The sequence below is a fragment of the Xenopus laevis genome, chromosome 3S, assembly GCF_017654675.1.
Source record: "Xenopus laevis strain J_2021 chromosome 3S, Xenopus_laevis_v10.1, whole genome shotgun sequence".
NCBI lineage: Eukaryota > Metazoa > Chordata > Amphibia > Anura > Pipidae > Xenopus > Xenopus laevis.
In genome coordinates this window covers 82,202,366-82,220,995 of record NC_054376.1, presented here as the reverse complement: position 1 = coordinate 82,220,995, position 18,630 = coordinate 82,202,366, and the positions used below count along the sequence as shown (strand labels likewise).

The 18,630-nt window shown below is 38.8% G+C and overlaps 1 protein-coding gene across 3 annotated transcripts in view; it reads left to right on the top strand.

The window, feature by feature from the left end:
* Positions 1–18,630, top strand: part of lrrn3.S (leucine rich repeat neuronal 3 S homeolog) — a 135,442-nt gene that overhangs the window by 53,534 nt on the left and 63,278 nt on the right. Inside the window, exons 3-4 of one of the 3 annotated variants that reach the window (XR_005966670.1) lie at positions 13,053–13,176; positions 13,856–14,310. The gene's annotated coding sequence lies outside the window, so the exon portion shown is untranslated. Of the gene's footprint in view, positions 1–10,794; positions 11,189–13,052; positions 13,177–13,855; positions 14,311–18,630 lie in introns of those variants that run through there. The other 2 variants (XM_041588554.1, XM_041588553.1) reach the window with 2 other exon arrangements.

The following is an 18,630-nucleotide window of genomic DNA, read 5'->3' as shown; positions in this document are numbered from 1 at the left end:
ATCTGCTGCGTGGGACCCATTATCAACGATCTGAAGCATCTACCCCAGGTAAGTGTAACATTTACACACACAAAAACACACAAACACACCAACACACACTTATTACAGTAATATACACTTACATTCACACTTACACATAGATTTTTGGGGATTGGGGGGGTCACACACACTCACAGCACCCATGTACACTTGCACACGTGCACACGCACAAATAACATGCAATTTACCCGTTGTGCACACGCATATGTACATATATGGCTTTTTTTTTTTTTTTCTTATCGCATCGTCTCTTTTTTGGCTAAAAAAAAATGTTTTATTGCCGTTCCGAATAGCGTATTCGCTAACCGTACTGTGCAATAGCTTTTGTATGTTATTTTGGTGGTTATATTGCAATTTTGGGTATTTTGGTGCATTTTTAGCCATTTTATTGAATTTTTAGCCATTTTATTGCATTTTCAGCTCTGCATTTGTGTTGTTCACTTGTTTCTGTCCGTATAATCGATTTGGCCCAGCTAAAATATTCAAACGGTAATTCTGGTGGCCGATTACATTAGTGTGAAAAAAAAAGCATTGATTTTTGTGGTTTTATTAGTTTTTGGTGATTTATTTGCATTTCACACTGTTCTGTGTTATTTTGTTTTGCCTATGTAAATTTTATCTACTATATATCCATTTGGGGATCTCTGTGCGCCACATAGTTTGGTATATCTATGCATATTGGGCATCAAAGTGTTCAGTAGACCCCTGGCGTTCATATTTAGGATGTTTTATGCTGATACGTTACGAAATGTGTGGCATATAATGGGGTAAAATTCAAGCTTTGTGACAATTTTCAGAAATTTGATAAAAACCGTTATGTTCAGCATTGCTTTGCAGTTTGGCAGTTTGCAGTAGGAACACATATTTACCCATATTGGATTCGTCAGAATGTATACTTTCTGAAAATATATGGTTTTCTGGGGTCTCTGTACTGTTAGGGGGGTCTAATGTCGCATAATACACACACCAGGTGCTTATATTGCAGCAGCCAGCGCGTCAGCCTTGAAAATGTATATACACTATTGTCATTTGGTGGTCTCTGTGCGCCACATAGTTTGGTATATCTATGCACATTGGGCATCAAACTGTTTAGTAGACCCCTATGTTTATATTTAGGATGCTTTATGCTGGTAATGATACATGGACAATACGATGCTGGAAAGTTGAAGCTTTGAGGCAATTTTCAGATATTTCACTAAAACCGACAATTGTGGGAAAGCCTTGCGACTCAGTAGTTTGGAGCAGAAAGGCATGGGTACCCATTTTAGATTCTGTAGAATGTGCACTTTCCAAAAATATATGGGTTTGGGCAGGCCCGGACTGGCCATCTGTGAGTTCGGGAAATTGCCCGAAGGGCCTCTCTGCTTATAGGGTAAATGGGCTGCACGGGTCCTCTCTGTTCTGTAAAGGGGCTGCTGGAAGTGGAGGAATTCTTTGCTGGCCCAATCCGTTATCGTTACGGTCCTCCCTCCCAACCTTATACTCACTATGTAACCATTTAAAAAGAAGCAAGGCAGGCTAAAGGGGTATGGGAATTTGGCAGCGAGGGAAGCAGTGGGAAGCTGGCTGCACGTACCATGGAGGCAGAGTTTGTCTCAGGCTGGGTCAGGCAGGTGAAGTTAGGAATCGAAGCTTTTATGTAGCAGTTTCCAGCTCAGCTGAGCTGCTTCCAGGGTAGGGCTCTAGTTGAAACTATGTAACAGTTTCCCTGAGCCGGCCGAGAAAGGGGCGGGGCCAGCACAGAGCAAGCAATGTGCAGCTGGAAAGGTAAAAAATGTCCCTGCATTTTCTCGTAGCAAAAGATTTAGCCTGTGTAATTTTTTACAATTTTATGGTACTTGTGATTATTTCTATATTAATTGCTGTGATATCTGAGAGTTTTTAAAAGCCTGTATGATATTGCAAATTTGCAGCCCTTTAGCCTGTGGTGTTGAGCTATAAGATTTCAGCAAAATTGTAATTCCTGTAGGGCCACAGTCCTTATTCAAATAGTGGAGCTATATTGTGCTTCTATTTACTACACTTTATATGCCACTTCTGCAAGTTAATAATAATAATGTTGTCTACTGGCTATGTGGCCCTGTATGAAGGAAGGTGGTGAAGGTATTATAGTTTACAAAAATGCAGTAGTCACCATTCCTTTCTATTTTAGATCATTCCAAGCTCTATCAGTTTTTGGAGAACTTTGCACTGTGCCCCTTTACTTTATGGTGAACTTTGGCAGCCATTGTGAGAAATAGCACAAATAGAAATCCTTTCTCTGTTCTGATGAATAAACAAAATTCCTGCAATAAATAATATTTACCTTGCACTACATTTGTTGAATGTCAGCTGAGTTAGTTTTATTGCAAGTGTCTAAGGACTATGGGACAAGTAGCATTTTTAATACTCAGAGGGCTGTCAAGAAGCCCTGCAACAGTGAACACACCATTAATTGCTTGGAAATAACTTCTCAGTGAAAAAAAGTTGCTTCACCTGCAGTGACAAGCATTTTGATCGCCACATTTTTGCCAAGAGCTGTACAGCAGTTAAATATTTGCTATACGCTTAAGTGAACAAGTGTGTAGCACAGCAGATTAGGAGTACTTCACTGTGCACCATACACTATACAGTGCAAAGTCTTTATGTATAAGGTTTATTGCCAGGCAGATGTATGCATGTGGGCTGCTTCCCAGTTTTTGCCAGGGCTGCTTTTAACTCCCAGTCCGGCCCTGGGTTTGGGGGGTAAACATATATTTCTGTGTTTTTACCCCACAAAAATGCAGTCAATGTGTTGATTTTTCATTAGCTGAAGTTACCCACAGGACTATTTGTATGCGCTAACTTCATTTTGAGGCCTCTAACTGCCAGATACTTTGGTAAACCTATGAACAATGGCCACCAAACTGTTCAGAGGAACCCTGGCAATCATATTTACGGTGCTTTTTCTTAGTACGTAATGATACATGGGTGATATGGTGCTGGGAAGTTGAAGGTTTGAGGCAATTTTCAGATATTTCACCAAAACCGACAATTTTGGGACTCAGTAGTTTGGAGCAGAAAGGCATGGGTACCCATTTTAGATTCTGTAGAATGTGTACTTTCCAAAAATATATGGGTTTGGGGGGTAAACATATATTTCTGTGTTTTTACCCCACAAAAAATGCAGTCAATGTGTTGATTTTTCAGTAGCTGTAGTAAAGTCCTGAACAATTTGGATGTGCTAACTTCATATTGGTGTCTCTAAATGCCAGATACTTTGGTAAACCTATGCATAATGGGGATCAAACTGTTCAGTGGACCCCTGGCAATCATATTTCAGGTGCTTTTTCTTGGTACCTAATATAGTTTGGGATATGCGGAGCAGCAAAATAAAACCTTTGAAATGATTTTTCAAAATTTTGAATTTTATTTTGAAAAACCGCTATGTTCAGACAAGCTTTTATGTTTGGTAGTTGGGAGTAGAGAGACATAGTTACCCATTTTGTAATCGGCAGAATGTGTACTTTTCAAAAATGTATGGTTTTCTGGGGTAAACCTATGGTTTCAGGATTTTTTGCCTTGGAATCTAAAGCATGCCGTTTTCTGCCTTAGTGCTTTCAAAATTCGGTAATATACTGCCGGGAGTTTTTGCTGTACAGAAGTCCTAAATCTCCCTAAAACTATACATATCTGGTATTGGCACGTTTGAGAGACATAAGGCTTTCCAAATCAGTTGGATTTTCATCTGTAAAATGAAATATTTTTCTGGTATAAATTGATATACGATGAAAAATGGTAATTTTTCATTTTTTTTTGGTATTAAGCACTATAAATTTTTTTGCACAGGTGGAAATACATGAAAACTCAGGCAGATTTAGAAAGCTCAGTTTTTACAGAAAAAAACAATGTATAGTTTTCCTAGGTAAACTATAGGTTTCCCCTCAGAAAATGCCCCTAAAGTGAGAGAGCACAAAATGCTTAAAAACGGCTGGCATTTCGCGTAACCAAAATGTGAAATTCTGCTGGCACTTAAAAGGTTAAGAACTGCTTAGATGTAATGTGAGTGTGAGAGAGAAAGGAGTGGCAGGGGTGAGAGTGAGATAAAGGAGTGTCTGGGGTGAGTGTGAGATAAAGGAGTGTCTGGGGTGAGTGTGAGATAAAGGAGTGGCTGGGGTGAGTGTGAGAGAGATAGGAGTGTCTGGGATGAGTGTGAGATAAAGGAGTGGCTGGGGTGAGTGTGAGATAAAGGAGTGGCTGGGGTGAGTGTGAGAGAGATAGGAGTGTCTGGGGTGAGTGTGAGATAAAGGAGTGGCTGGGGTGAGTGTGAGAGAGATAGGAGTAACCATCCCAGCCCCAGCAGGAGGAGTATTTTCAGAAAGCTTCTGTGACAGTAAGAGGCATGGGCCTCATACAGAGGGGAGATACCTAGGAGCCCATAGGCTGGCATGGTAAGGCGGGAAAACCAAGCCCTCACGGAAGAAACTTCGGGCGACTTCGGAAAACGCAGCGCCGCATGTGCTTTTCATTATAGCCTATGGGAAGACATGCTGAGGCAGTTCGGGGAGATTGTTGTCCAGAAGACGAGGCAATAAGTCGTCACGTGACAAAATCTCCCCGAATCTCCTCGTGTGAACTAACCCTTAAAAGGGCCGGGGCAACAGTACATTTATTAACACATCATATTTTGATATTGCTGTTCCTCTAAAACACATTGACACTACAAAAAAAATGGGAACACACAGACACAGATTTATACACAAAACATTACTGGGAGACTAAATCATACACAAACACACTGTCACACTCGTACATTTATACACAGAAATAGGGTGATTTCAGACAAAGGTGCTAATTTGTACCAGTTCAATTACCCATATTTTGCACCTTTTAGTAAGTAGCCTATTCACAGTGAACTGCTGGCTGGTTGTTATTGACCTACAGAGACATACAGTATGCAAAATGTGAGGCGAGGTGCAATGTGCAAAAAAATAAGTGCATAACACCCTGGTTTTTTTTTATATCTGTACAATATTTACCAAGCTGTCCTGCCTTTGATCTGGGAGAATGCAAAAACCTCATTCTGCCAATGAAATCAACATTGTCACACTATAAAAGAATAACAGCCTTACTGTTCTCAGAATGAGATTCCAGAGAATACAGTTGGTGTGTGGATGCTTTGGATTCAGCATGAAGAGGGTGGGACTTTGCTAGTTGCTACGTGACATCACAGTGGGGGTATAGCCACTCCCATTCAGCAATTGCTTGAACTGGCTCTCACAGAAAGCATTCTAACTCACTGTAATATTATTGAATGCCTTTTAAAAAGTAAGCATTTCTGTTAAATGAATATATTTGAGAATATTATTATTTTCATCATATCTATCCACTGGGAAATTTTGATTTTCGCGATAGTTCCCCTTTAAGTAACATGCACTGGAACAATCTTTGTCTGTTGTTTTCCAACACGTATGTACTTACTTGGTGTTGTGACTGATTTTATGTTATGCTCTGCTATCTGCAATTGTTGTATTATGCAAAGAAAGCTATATTATTACATTGAAAGTATGCTGCTGTCCATTCCATCAACAACTCACTTACTAGGCAGAAGCTCCCCTACCCTTATGGTACTTGAGTCCCATACTCTTCTTTTATTCTCTACCTTTCCTTCTTGGTGTCAAAAAACAATTGATAGAAATAAAAACTTAAAAAAAAAAAAAGAAAGAAAAAACTGGGCTGTAGTAACAGAAACAGAATTAACTTATGGGTCTCTTAAATGAAATCTGAGAACCTAGTTTTGCCAATAAGTAGGCAGACTGTGGCCTAAAAGATGAAGTAGCGGAAGTAGCGTATAAATCCTTGGGACTAGTGATGAGCGAACCTGTCCCGTTCCACTTCGCCGAAAAAGTCATGAAACTCCAAATACATTTGCAAGATGGAGAAAAATTTGCGATATGCACTGAAGTCAACGGGTGTCAAAAAATGTTTTCTCATTCAAAATGCATTAAAGCCAATGGCCGTTTTTTGTTATGGCGACTTTTTTTCTCAGTGACAATTTTGTCTTGTCGACTTTTTTTGTCCAAATGCATTTAAGTTAATGGGTGTTTATTTGTTATGGTGACAATTTTGTTTCAGTGACATTTTCTGTGGCGAAAATATTTGCAGGTGGCAGAAGTGCGAATCCATGACTGGCGAAAAAATTCACTCATCACTACTTGGGACATCACTGCTTGTGTCTGGAGAAGGTTTAGTGAAAATGGCACCAGTTATTTCTTATAGTCTAACACAGCAGCATAATAAGATTCATCCTCTTTAAAACACACTATAGTTTATTGAAGGCAAACCAAGCCTAGCAGACTAGCAGGTCAACTCAAACTCATAGAGTATCACATCCATTCAAAGTAAATTAGGAATAGATCGACAGGGTTATGTAATATAAGTGGCAACGTTTGCTTTCACTTAATGGCACATTTTTCACACTCCATTTCTACTGAAATAATCTTGTTTTCTAGTAACCTAAACTCTGTCTGGGAAGCCACAGCTATTTTATACCAGTAATCAGGACTATTCTGTGAACTAATCAACTGGAAGACATGTATCACTGGGAAAATTCTGGTTCCGTGGACACACACAGCTAACAGGACCAGAGTGATTGACTAATCTCAAGCAAAACATGGCAGAGAGAAAGTACAACATCCAACATTGGCTAAAAATATTATTAAATGTCAAAAATAGACTAGAATGGGAAGAACTGTATACAACACATCACTCAAGCGGTTATCCCTTTCCTTTGTGTTAGCTCTTGACAAGTGACATGTACCTGTAGTTATGTTATTATTTTTTAATTCACAAAGCATGCAGAATACTTCTGAAAAATAATGGCTTTTAAATACAAATAAACAGGAATACAACCGGTATCAACAGGGTCATTCAGATTCATATCATTTAATGGATAACAAAGACAGCACAATTGGAAAAGGTAAAGCGGATAAAATGATCAGTCTAACAAACAAAAAGCAATGCACTAGTCCACTATCATTTGCTTTGTACTGGCACACAGCCACTTTAAATAGGAATCAAATGTTTTGCTGATGGTTAGCTTTTTATTTACACATGCACTGTATAATATAATGGAATTACTTGAATTGTTTTGTACTTTTTAGATATATTCTCTCCTGGCACAAACAACACTACAAAATAAATAAAGTAACAAAAACAAATATAGTCATAATAGTCTCAGAACCTTGCTGATTATTCTCAACACTATTCTCAACACTTAGAAGCTTATCAAGGGTCGAATTTTGATTTGAAAAAACTTCAAAATTCGAATTCAAAAAGACCAACCAAAATGGAGTCTGTTTTTTTGGTCGAATAGGTCAGTTTCGATTGCATAGGTCCGTATTCAGCCAAATTCAAATTGTACGAATTGAAGGAAAAGCGCATTCGATCAAATTCGATTCAAAGTTTTTCCTAAAAAAAAAAACCTTTGATTTTTCAAAGTCCACCAATTGACTGCAAATAGGTTCTAGGAGGTCCCCCATAGGCTAAAACAACAATTCAGCAGGTTTTAGACGGTGAATGGTCGAAGTAGGATTTTTAAAGAGATAGTACATGATAAATTTATATATTCGGATTTTTGAGTTTTTTTCAAATTTGAATCAAATTTTTTTTGATTTGAAAATTCACCTCGACCTTTGATTAATCTGCCCCTTAGGGGGGAGGTTATTTATTAAAGCCAGAAAGCAACAAGAAAAATTTGGGTTTTTTTTTACAATAAAATCTGAATTTTAGTGAAATTTTTTTTCGAGATTTTTTTGTACCCCGAGGATACAAAAAGTCTGAATCCAAAAATACTCCATCTTCAACCTGTCAAGGTCCTATAGAAGTTAATGGCAAGGGTCCTATTTGAAGATATTATGATCTGCACTGGGGTTACGATAATCCAAACATTTCAGTCTTTTCCACCGACTTCATGAAAAGTTACAATTTTTGGGCCGTTAAGTCCAAAAGATTCAGATTTTTTGTGCAACAATCTGAAAAAGTTGCATTTTTTCCCAATCTGATTTTTCATTGTTTTTTAATGATAAATAAGGGTAAATCGTGGATTCTAGTTTGGTCAGACTTTTTTTATTTGAAAAATGAGAAAAATGTGTATTTTGATAAATAACCCCCTAGGCGTAATATGTATATATAGGAGTTTAGTCGTTCATTTTTATAGTGCAAAATTGTCAAGAATTTGAGTTCTGTATATTTGCCAGATTAGGGTATGGGTATTCTGAGTATACCAGATATGGGAAACCTAATAAATTAAGTTAGTGAAACTTATGTGTAAGCCATATTCAGTTTCAATTTAATCCCACATCTTCGTTTCTTCAGAGTAATTATGGGAGCAGACAGCATTTTATTTTCCCTACGGGTGTGCTTAATGGAAAGTTTAAAAGCTGAATATATATTCATTTTCCATTTGCTTTATTTCACCAAAGATTATTTGATATTAATGATGTAGGCAGTTTTTTTAGACATGCTCAAGCAGCCATTGTTTTACTTCAGGCTGGCCAGAAGTTCCACATGACCTCTGACAGGGATACAATTGTATTTATAATGCCATCACAAAAATTCAGGATTGAGTTTAGCACAGCTACAGAGACACGACCCTTCAGTCTAAAATAGAAAGCATCTAACCAGGGACATCTATGTGAACAATTTAATGAAAAATTGGCTGACCTGCCACTACTTGCAGTTGATTCATGTAAATACATGAGTGGTAAACACGATCAAAGGTGACTGCTAAAAAAAAAACAGTTCATTAACTCTTTGTAGAATTTATGAACTAGTTCTTTGACAAAAACAGATGGACACTCAACAAAATGTGAAACAGCCAAAATAAGATGTCAGTTATTATAAACAGGACACAGTTAGAATAAATACCTCAGGGCAGGCCAGTACTCACAATGAGCACCAACACTGATTACCAGGACAAATATATATATATATATATATATATATATATATATATATATATATATATATATATAAAAAATCTGTAGTCCAGAACAGGTACATTAAAATGGCAATGAGTTTTGCCTCCTGCATTAAGTTCAGTATACAATTTCTACCCATATTAAATTCTAATGTTTAGTTCTCCTTTAAGTATGAGACACATGTAGCAATTAGAAGTAGTATAGCTTTTCTTGCTCTTTGCCATTCTGCTAAACCATTTAGTCACAGTAATATGCCATGTATAACCTTTACCACTTTTTAGACTATTTTTATTTCATTATATATTTTATTATATATCCTAAACCACCCTTTTCCCACCATTTTTCTCTCCCTTATGATAGCTTCTTTTTAAAGTTTTTTCCCTTAAACACATGGGAAATCTCTATCTAAAGTCAAGGTTTGTCTCAACTTGTTGTTACCTTTGTGTGGATAGGCAACTTGCTTTATGTCTTGTTCTGTGTAGGTGTGGGGCATAGTATTGAGGGCAAAAATATTTTGTGATTAAATTAGTCATTAAATGTTGATTTTAGCAACATTACCAATATCCATGCATTATTAGAAAGGATTGTTGAGCACAGTGCCATTAAAAAAAAATGAACAATAAAATATGTGAAGGAAACATCTCCGACATTATAGTAAAGAGAAAAACTCCACCCGCACCCAATCCTAAACCACACATCCGGCATCCTCCCTCCATTTATAGACCTGCCGATTAAAAGCTAAGAATAGCATGCCTATTTTGCTCCTATAAAGTTGATGTATGCACAAGGCAGAGCACCTTTAGCATCACGTTCTATATGACAATATTTTAGAAATTCTGCATCACTAAATGTTACTATAGCCTGGACTGTTTTTGTCTGATGAGAAACACCCAAACATCATAGTGAGGGTGGATAACCCACAATCCAATGCTGATGAAAATCCCAATTGATGGAATGTGAATAGCAGGAAATCCATCTGAGAATGTTTTTGTCACGCCCGGTCTCCCAAAACCCAGAACAACCCCCGATGTCCCTGTCTTGGCTCACGCTTCTGCCTATAACAGCCGCCTTTCACTTCAGGAGGAGCCCTCCGCTAATCGGATGCCACCAGGTCTTAACTGTGAGAGGACTTGAGGTAGGAGTTCTGAGCATATATCAATTCAAAATCCGGGAGTCCACATAGTTATCAAGCCAGGCCGAAAGGACCCGCCCCAGCTCCAAAGGCAATCAATTATAGAAAGGTTTATATCAGACACACCTATGACTAAGCGCCGGAGGGTGCGAAACACGTAAGGTGGGATATGTGGGGTAGTATGTACTGGATACTTTTTTAAATGTGAATATCAATAATTTTGTTTTTACTCTAAGAGGCCTTGGGACTTATATCGCTTTTGATATAAACCTTTCTATAAGGAGTTCTGAGCAGGCAAAGGAACCAAAGCGTAGAAACAGTTAAACGGGGAACAAGCAATGCATAGTCGGAAACAGGCTGAGGTCAGTACCGTGAGAGCAGTGAAGTGCACAATCGAAATCCAAGTCGTAGTCAGGGACAGACAAAAAGGTCGGGACAGGCAGCAGATATCAAGAGTCAGAATCAGGCAAGAAGGTCACACACAGGAATCAATAATAATCGCACCCAGGAACTATTAAAACAGAACCTACGTTGGGCACTGGATTCTTGCCCGCAGGCCCTTTAAATTTTCAAATTTTGCACCTTGCGCAATGACGTCACTACGTCCGACGTCATTGCAGAGCGTCTGAAGACACGCACACGCTGCCTGCACGTGGAAGATGGCTGCGGGCTTCCCTGCTGCACCGCTGGACCACCTTACAGGATCCTTACAGTTTTATCTTCTTTTGCTTACCCAATCTCATTTCCCATCACAAAAATGCAGCACTCCTGTCTGTGCATATTCACACATTTCAGATGGAAAGCAACAGGACCAAGGGAAAATTGCCTTTTTGGTTTGAACAAAGAAGCAGTTCCTGTTTTGTCAGAATTGATGGAGTTTGAACATTGTGGTTGGAGAACAGCATGTCGCTGTAATAATAAATCAGTCTAAAATTGCTCTGGCTAAATGTTGCTCCCATGGCACGGTCAGAACCACAACCATAAATCTATGACTTGCAATTTTTTTTTAGCAGAACTTATATCTTGCATATAGCTACACAACCATGGGTTCTACAGTTCTTTCAGGGACTGCATTTTAGTGAGTCATCGCTGTATTAAAATGTATTGCTCAGTCATTATATAAAAAAATACATGTATTTTATTATAAGTTTGAGTTTTGCTATGTTTCCAAGGTAACATGTTAAATTGTTTTAAGCAGCTCAGAGCACTAAATGCAGTTTTCTGCATTACCAATAATCTAGTATTATTACAAATGCTAAAATGAGTCAATTTGATTTATGCAGTCTACCTTTCATACCATATTAAAAACATACAAAGTAGGCTAGTCTACTTAAAAAACAGTTTTAAAAAATGCTGGAAAACCTTTATCAATAGAACTTCCTCCACCATAATTTTTATTATTAGTTAATGAATTGCATATAAAAATGAAGACACATTTTGGCTGCGGTTTTTATGACTGCAGTTTATTGGTGTGCAATTGTGTACACCAGTTTCATACAAATAATTAAGCTAGCAACCTCCTCCGTATACTTTCCCATCATCATCTATAATGTCTGCATATCACAAATACAAACCACTCTCCAGGAATGTGGTATATTTGTAATATGTAATGTTTTTAAGATTCATTTTTAAATAGATGTTTTTGTGCATTTCCCCTTCTATATGTATTGCTATTACAAAGAATACTGTGTATGACTTCAACCTGTGCCAGACACATTTTATATTGTATTGTACAAGGGGATGTTGCTGTGTTTGGATCTGTGAGTACCTTTAATCCATTATTTTGTGAGATGACCATAAATATGAACCAAGTTCAAGTGCAAAAAAAAATTCTGCTCAAGACGTGCGCAATTGGCACTAGTAAGAAAGAAGCAGCGAGATTATGAGGGGCAGATAAAGTGTCGCATTTCGAAGTGATGGGAGTTTTTTTGAATTCCCATAACTACAAAATTTTAATTAAAAAAGGCCAATCAAAAAAATTCAAAGTGAATAGGTCTGTATTCATTCGAATTTAAATCTTATGAATCGAACGATTTGAAGTTGTTCCAAAAAAAAAAAACCTTTGATTTTTTAAAGTCCACCAATTGACTCCAAATCGGTTCTAGGAGGTCCTCTATAGACTAAAACAGCAATTCGACAGGTTTTAGATGGCGAATGGTCAAAGTCAAATTTTTAAAGAGACAGTAAATGATAAATTTCGATACTCAAATTTGTAAATTTTTTTCAAATTTGGACTATTTCCTAGACGAAGTACACAAAAATTGGCTCAAAATTCGATTTTATTTTATTCTATTTTTCATTTCGACCTTTGATAAATCTGCCCCTAAATGTGGGTTTTGCACAATTAGAGTCTCAGTCTCTCTAACTATAAACGAAAAAAGCTATAAACTATAAAGAGAATTCTAGGCAGGACTTGTTTAAGGCACAATGATACAATGATTTCTGCAAGATTATTATTTATTGTGAGCATATTTCTTGCTAGTGAATTACTCATTTAAACAAAGCTGCTGAGCTGAAGCCTGCCGAGCAGTATAAAACCTGTCTAAAACTTGTCTTCTCTTAGTCACTTACCTAGAAAATAAATGTAAATTAAAGTTTACATTAAATTAATATAATTAATTAAAGTTTATACCAAATGTTTTTTTTTATAGGGCAGGGCCCCCAACAGGCGCTTTGCTGTCCGCACCAGCAGAGAGCTCTGCATGTTGGGGCACATGCATACACATAATGAACAAGTCCCTCAACTCACTCATTATGCACAAACCTGTGGTACACAATCGGTTAGTTGATCCCATGTTACGCTCAGATTCATAATTATCCTGCACCCCGGGATCACATCGAGTAACCAAATCAACCAATCAGATTTTTGTTTTCAGACTTTTGTTTTCAGGAACAATGTTCACTAATTTCAGTATCTTCTGGATCCTTTTCTTTCTTTTCAGTAATTTGTGAACTTTCCGGGTCCAACTGCACATGTGCCAACAGTGAATGTGTCATCGCTCACTTCAGGAGATGCTGAGGCTGGCGAACATGGCTCCCCTATGCTCTGCTGTTCTGCATCTACAGGTCAGTGTCACCAGAGGGGAGACCCATTTCAGTGCAAGACCATGTGGGGAGGAAGCCAAGTCAGTCAAGTCTGTCCTTTTAAACAGGAAGGTACTGTTTTGGGTAGTGATGGGTGAATTTGCGCCGTTTTGCTTTGCCGGGAAATTCACGAATTTCGTGCGAAATTCGCAAAACGGCGAAAAATTTGTGAAACGGCGCCGGCGTCTCGTTTTTGACGCCGGTGCCCTTTTTTTGACGCTGGCTAATTTTTTCGGGCGAATTTTCGCAGGCGTTTTGCGAATTCATTCGCTGGCAGCGAATCGCGCAATAAATTCGTCCATCACTAGTTTTGGGAACTAAGGCCCTTTATCAAGCTTGATATAGGGCTTTGAGGGCCCAAAACATTGCTTCTCCTTTTTGTATGTTTCGACTGCATGCTGAATAAACTTTTGGCAACACTTCAACTGTTACTAGGGATGTAGCGAACTGTTCGCCCGCGAACTAGTTCGCGCGAACTTCGACCGTTCGCGTCCGCCGAATGTTCGCGAACGTAGCGGTGTTCGAAGTTCGTGAACTGTTCGCGAACGTTCGCATTTTTTGCCGGCGTTCGCGAACACCAAATCGGCAGTTCGCTACATCCCTAACTGTTACAGTGTGCAGGTGGTATTTTTTTTGCATATGTTTCTCAATCATGTGGCAGGTGGGGGTCCTCCAGCACAGCACCTGATACCAAAGGAATATATCCAGACGTTTGAGCTCTTCCCTTTACATTTACTTTCAAACAGGTAACCAATAAATGTTTCTTGCTGATGTTTTACCTGGTACAAACCTTGTGGCTTTTATTACACTAGCAATAAGACAATGAAACAGGGGTACATGACACAATATGTAAGTCACTCACCACATAGAATAGGTGGTCTAGGTGCTCTAGCCACAGACCCTCAGCTTAGGGAGCTCCCCCCACGCATTGTACATTAGTTAGTTAATTAAAAATTTAAAAAAATCTGACCCTTCAATGCAGAGACGTTCAACGGCGCTCCCATCTTCTGGAGATTAGTTTTGTCTTCAGGTCTTAACGTCTGTTAGCGCATGCGCACTTGAAGCCGATTCCTGACTCCAGCTGCACATGCTCCCGCAGTCTTCATGTCAGAGAAGAGACCCGACAACAATTTGAAGTCCTGGACATGGGAGCTCCACTGCACTTCTCTGCATTTAAGGGTCAGGTCTTTTTTTTTTGCCGAGAGGGGAGGGGGGGTAATGCCAAAAAAATTTAGGGGAGCTTTTGGTAAGGGGGTTTAGTTCTCCTTTAACAATGAGATGTGTTTAATATTGACCTTGGAGAATTTAGAGTATGAAAGCAGTGGTATAGGTGAAAGAACGGGAGTGGTTTTGATATCTGATGCAAATACATTTCGTACCAAATCTGAAATCTATCGCCACCCCATATCAGAACCACCACTGTTAATTTACTGTATATCAGAAGCAGGTTGAAAAATACCCATTGGCTTTATAGAATACCACCCCCTCCTATAGAAAAAAAATTACTACTTCCGAATGGCAGGCTCTTGGTGAGCTTAGCCACGATTAATCTATAGTCATCAGATCTGTAGAAAATTGAGGCCTTATTGTGGTACTTGACAAATCTATGTATCTAACAAAGTCAACTAGCTGAATCTGACACCTATACACTGCTTACAAGTAGTGATGGGCGAATCTGGCAAAACATTTGCGAAATGCATTGAAGTCAACGGGCATCAAAATAATTTGACGTGCGACAAATTTTACACACACAACTTTTTTGTCCAAATGCATTAAAGTCAATGGGCAACAAAAAAATTTTGATGCCTGACAATTTTTATGCATGATACAATTTTAATAAATGCGACTCTTTTGTCCAAATGCATTAAAGTCAATGGGTGTCAAAATTATTTTACACGTGTGACTTTTTTGTCCCAGCTAATTTAAACTTCCCTATTTAGGAAGGATTGTACTGCCAACACAATCTTGGAAGCAACATCATCCCACCCGGTCTGTAATATACCTGTGGGACAATTCGAAATGTTATTCATATTAACAAAGAGACTAATGTATCTATACATTTTCGGTCACGTACCATGGGAAATCTGGATAACTTTGGGGTACAAGGTATCGAGAAAGTGAGTTTGAAAGAAGGGGTGGGGACATACTGAAGGCTTGCCCCCCGTTTAAAGACTTTATTACGTATATCAAAAATATCAAAATGCAGAAAATAAAAACCAAAGGCACGTCTCTCGGGTTGCTAAAGCCTGCCACATCTTAAATATGATTTAGGCCACCAAACTAAAAAATAAAAAACACCTCTAAAGTAATACTTGAATAAACTGTGCATTAGCATTAATCTTACTAAAAATCCTTCAAATGCCACATAGGGCAAATAGTGCTCATAAATTGCCTTGTTTGCAAAGTCTCTGCTGACCTTGGAAAACCAATTAAAGGTAGAATGGTTGAGTCTTAGATCACTCTTGAAAGTGATAAATCATATGAACTCTAAAGTCTGTGTCTGAAAAAATGATAGATATTTTAGAATTATACGTAAGAAAACAATCACTATTTTAAAAATGAGAATGTAGAAAAAAGTCCTTTAAAGCAAAAAAAAAAAAAAAAGGTTTCATTTTCAAATAAAAGTAAACCTGTCATTGTGCATTTACACTTTAGAACAAAACAGAAGGGGGCCATTTATTAAACATTTCAAACGTGTGTGCGTGCGTGTACATATTCAAGGGCCGGGAAGCATGTCTCATCCACGAGGGCTGGGGACTACCAGTATTTTGTCGGACCCCGTAATGGCCTGTCAGTAATTACATTTTACTGGTCAGAAAACATTAACTAAAATCTAATGTTAGTTTTAGTGGATCCCAAACTAACTGATTTTAAGTTCCACAGAGAAAGATAAAGATCTGACATAGAAAGTAAAGAGAAAAGAAAGGCATGGAGACAAATGAAAGAATAGGATATTTTTGAATTACATGACAAATGCGCATTGTTTAATGCCCATATCTCAAGTCTGTTCTGACCTCCCTCTGTCCACTAAATAAGTCATTGCTTTATAAAATATACAAAAATAATGATAAGCTGTGCCAGGTATACCACCAACCTTTTTGCAACCTGCACAGTTTAAAGTGAGTATAGATCCAAAATAAGAATCGGTTTTCCTCGAAGGGTCCTGCACAAAAAAGTTTCAGATCTTAGTAGAGAAACCTTCACATTTCTATACTAAAAGATTAAAGGGCGTTGAAACAGTGTGTAAAATCTTCTTTAGTAGAATATACAAATAAACACTTAGGGGCAAGTTTACAAACCTCCAAAATTGTCAGCTTCGGCTTCGCTCACAGTGCAACACTTCGGCAGGCGTAGATTCACCAGGACAACGCTAATTTGCTAAAATCCGAAGTTGCGTCCAGGGCGCTGAATGCTGGCGAAGTTGCGCTAGCGGTTCTGTGCCAAACAAAGCGAAGTTGCGCTAGCGTTGGCTAATTTTCATATGGCGGGAAGTTAAAGTTCAATGGACGTATATGTTGCAGCAAATACATTACATTTAATAAAATAAAATAAAGTTGTTATATTGCCCTACACATGAGCCCAGTGTATAGTTTATGTGCCATATGTTAGGAAATTTAGAGGGGAAGCCGGTTACTCCAAAAAAATTTACGCTCTTTTGCAGCCTATAACCCTGAAAAAACGAAAAGACGCCAGCGTTTTCTGGCGCAAGAGGTAATGTTCAATAAAATCCACATCTTAGTGAATTTGCAGAGATACATCCATTCACCAGAGTGCAAATTCACCAGGCGTTGGGGAGCGAAGTACCGCTAGAGTCTATCTCCTTCGCTAGCGAAGTTACACCAGCGTTACTCACTTCGCCTTTTGTAAATTTGCCTTTTAGTATCAGAGTCCAGCTATACATTTTAAAGCAGTAGTCCCAAACTAGTGGCTCGTAAGCAAATGTTGTTCATTAATGCCTTGTATGTTGCTCCCTGTGGCCTCAAAGCAGTTGCTTATTTTTCAATTCCTGGCTTGGAGTTTGTGTTGAATAAAAAACAGGTTTATTGCCAAGCAGAGCCTTTTGTAGGCTGACAGTCCACATCGAGCTGCCAAATAACCAATCACAGCCTGTCACGATCGGCCCCCAGAATCCAGAACCAATGCTAGGCTCCCTGGTCTCGGCTCTTGCTTCCGCCTTTCACCTCGGGAGGAGCCCTCGGCTAATTAGATGCCACCATGACTTAAAAAAAAGAGGAGCAAAGCTAAGAGTTCTGGACGAGCAGAGGGGAACGATTGTTAAACAGAAATCTTTGGGCAGAAGGTCACGGTACAAGGGGTAGGCAAAAGTGTCAGACAGGCCGAGTCGCTGCGGGCAGAATTCAAGCGAAGTCAGACAGGCAAGGGTCAAAACCAGGAGATCAATCAGAAGGGTCAGACAGGCAAGGGTCGGATTACAGATTTCAGAATAGTCGGTTATCAGGCCAAGGTCAGGATTACAGAAGTCAGGAAAGTCAGGCAGGGTCAAAACAGGAATCAGAATATGAATATAGCGCACCCAGTAACTCACAAATGGAACCAAACAATGGGCAATGATAACAATAAAGGTTTCCCCTTAAATACAATTTGAATTTGGCGCCATTGCGCACTGCTGTCATACGCCAGCGTCACTGCGCTTTTAAGAAGAAGAAGTGCGCGCCACACGCGCCCTAGGAAACTGGCATTAGGAAGAAGAACAGTAGCATGGCGGGCGTCCCTGCTGAAGGCACGGCGGGCATCGCCACCGGGCCCACTAGATCACCATGGTAAGTTTTCCTCACACAGCCCTTTTTTGATATCCCTTTAGACACCACCTGTTTTCATACTCTAAAAAGTAACAGATACCCTCTTCACTGAAACATACTATTAAAATACAAGTCCTTAGTTGGATGGGAGCATAATCTAATACAAGGAAGGTGGAGGCGTACTAAAACATGGATACGCACTGGAAGAAGATGCAGATAGATGCAAGCAAGCAAAAATACCAAAACATCTTCTGCCCTAATTTTATTACATGAGTTTGCATGTCGAACAGACAACAAATGTGTATACCAGGTTAATAACATGAACACCCAAGCAGAAATCTTGGAAAAATATGGCAAATCCTGTAGCCATAGGGTATCATTTCAAACAGCCATATATGAAACATAGCAATGAAAATGCCCAAAGACTAAGGTTGCACTTCAGATTTTATAGATAATGGAAATGCTGGTAAATTTAGCATCCCCTGTCGTTACAACCAGCCTGCCAAATTACAACTGGATACATCCCACGTCAGCTTCCCACAGTTTGTTTAATCTGTGCTCTCTTTACATTATTACCATATTTTTTTTTAAATGTGGCAATAACATTAGGAGACAATAATCCCACTACCTGAGCAATGAATGCTATATCATGCAGTAAACGATTTGGTTTGCTGGG